The sequence below is a fragment of the Lathyrus oleraceus genome, chromosome 6 (genome assembly GCF_024323335.1).
Source record: "Lathyrus oleraceus cultivar Zhongwan6 chromosome 6, CAAS_Psat_ZW6_1.0, whole genome shotgun sequence".
Lineage (NCBI taxonomy): Eukaryota > Viridiplantae > Streptophyta > Magnoliopsida > Fabales > Fabaceae > Lathyrus > Lathyrus oleraceus.
In genome coordinates, this window is record NC_066584.1 from 457,062,885 (window position 1) to 457,065,633 (window position 2,749).

General features: G+C 31.6%; 1 non-coding gene across 1 annotated transcript; it reads left to right on the forward strand.

Annotated features, from left to right (window-relative positions):
• The first annotated feature begins 281 nt into the window (after positions 1-281).
• Positions 282-388, forward strand: LOC127099564 (small nucleolar RNA R71). The gene has a single exon (XR_007794054.1). It is a non-coding gene; the product is annotated as a small nucleolar RNA R71 (small nucleolar RNA).
• Positions 389-2,749: the final 2,361 nt, after the last annotated feature.

Consider the following 2,749-nt stretch of genomic DNA (forward strand, 5'->3'; position numbering starts at 1 on the left):
GACTAGCATTGGCTGGAACAACTATGGCTCCAACTAATAATTTAGTAAGTACCTATAGTTGAGCTAACATGTAATTGTTGGTATTCAGTTCCAATACACCCTTTGGTTTGAATCTTCTTTCACTTTATGTGTGATGTTCATTCTGGCACATCTTCTTAATCAACTCTTTCACTTCATCTTCAGCAATTATCTTAATGGTACCTCTAGTTGAGGCATCAAGAAGTATCCTTGTCTGACTTTTCAAACCTCTAGTGAAATGTTTCATCTGTTCCGTATTAATCATATTGTGATTTGGACATCTTTTGAGTAATAGTTTGAATCTCTCCCAAGCATCATACAAAGATTCAACATCATCTTATTCAAAGCTTGAAATCTCAACTCTTATTTCCACAAATTGAGTAGTAGTGAAAAACCTTTCCACAAACTTATCATCTAGATCCTTCCATGTTTGAATGGTCCTATTTGGTAAACACTGCAACCAATCTTTAGCCCTTATGATTAGAGAAAATTTGAACAACCTTAATTTGATCAAATCATCATTTACCCCCTCTGGTTCTCACGTCAAACTTTTCTCATAAAAGCGAGTCAGATGCTCCTACAGGTATCTGATAGCGTGTTCGTCTAATGAGTTATCTCTCAAACTTGGAAGCACATAATTCTTAATATTAAAAGTAACAGGGTTAGTAGGATGAAATCCTGGAAAAAAAATCTAGCGTCAGTTCTCCTACAGTAGTCTCCTATTGTTTGTCTTGGTGGAATCACCATGTCTTATTTCTCTTGATCGCTTTCGTTATCAGAAGAAACATGTGTTTTATGTTCTTCTAACTTCTTTTTGGCTAACTATGTTGCTCTAGATACTTTCTAATTTTCTCTTATTGTCTTCACTATTTCGAAGTTAAGCGGTATCAGCCTTGATCCTGAACCTCGTATAAATAGTCAAGAAGTACCTTAGTAGCACTACATAAAAAAAACTAAATAGGAGTAGAAATTTGGAAATAAAATTAAAATGAAATAAAATAACATAAATGAAAAATATAAAATAAAAAGTGTAGCACAAAAATTGCCTTTATGAAATAATTTAACAATCCCCGACAACGGCGTCAAAAACTGTATATAATATTTAGCAAGTTTGCTAAATGTTTTGGCAAGCAATAGAAATGTTTGTATCAATAAGGTTTGATTTACTTTAACAAAACAGTTAAAGTGTTATAATAATCAAACCGGGGGGGTTAAGGTTTGATTTGATATAAATCGCGTAAATAAAATGATGGAAGTTTTATCTTATTAAAGGAAATTATGCTTTGTTTCGAATCCTTCGTATGTCATTGTTGATGTCAGTGTCTATTTGTTCTAAATTGATTAATAAGAAATTACAACGGTTTAACTAAGTTGTTATACACATTTCCTTGGTGTATAACTCACTATTCTACACTACAACTCACCAATCCCTTAGGTCAGTTTGAAGTTAAAATACGCAATTTAGATTGTTAAACCTCAAGTCACAACTCATAACTTCTTATTCCTAATCAATTACTAAGTTGAATGGTTAATAAATTTCATAATCACAGAGTTAGGGTCAGTAATCTCGACAATTATAGGTTTGATATATGAGTTCATCAATACATACAAAGCAATAAGCACAAGATTAACTAAATAACAAATATTGAATAATAAAAATATACAAATAGTACAAAACTCAGGCATATGAACCAAAAAGGTTCATCTAATAAATCCTAATCAATGGAAACTTAGCTACTCATACTAAAATAATTCATAGCAATAGAAGTAGAAAAACAATACATGAAATTTTGGAAACAATTTAGCTTCTGATGATGTAAACCTTCGCTCCGGAGCTTCAAAATCTGTCTTTGTCGTCAAAATCATTTGCTAAAAAATCCCCCTAACAAATTCTGCATTTTCCCTTTTATAAAAGTAAAAACGCTTCAGAATCTAGGTTTAATCATGCCACGACCCCTTTACATCGTTCCATAATTTGCTTTGTTACAATTGGGTTGTGTCGTGATCCCCTTTGATCATGGCCTGATGTGACATTTTGAAGAAATTCCTGCCACCTGGACACGAATTTTCTAGTGTTGAAATGTTATTTTCTTCACAAAATCTTCACATTTTCTAAGTTTCACCTTGTTTCTTCAACTTCTTCATTGTCTTATTATTTTTCATAAAACACAACTTTAAACTACTAAAAGTTGCTAAAACCATATGCAAATGTTTACTAAAATTACATGATAATAGGGTGTCATCAAGGCTAGTAGTCGATGTGACACCCTAAAACTCCAATAAAAAATTCTTTATAATATAACATACATTGTAGAATAAGTAAATATAAAATCAAAAGGGTATCACATTAACATAGATAACATGGAAATTTCTCACAAAAGAGTACTTCGCTAAAAAACATAACATCAAAGTAATAATTCCACAATGTGAATCACGACCCCGATGTTACATTATCATAGCCTAATTAAAACTAGACTATCTAGTTGAATTAATAGTTCAACAAAACATAGGCATTAAGAAACTAACGAAGTGGTCTTCTACACCATCTTCCAAAAGGTACTGCCAACGACTACTCCTCAGTTTCAACATGATAATAATTTGTACATTGACTCATATTGGGAAAAATAGAAATAAAGGGGTGAGAATACATTCTATAAATTAAATGGTATAATAACATCAGAGTGAAACATCAATAGCAACATACAATATTTCATCATTTCACAATATTGCA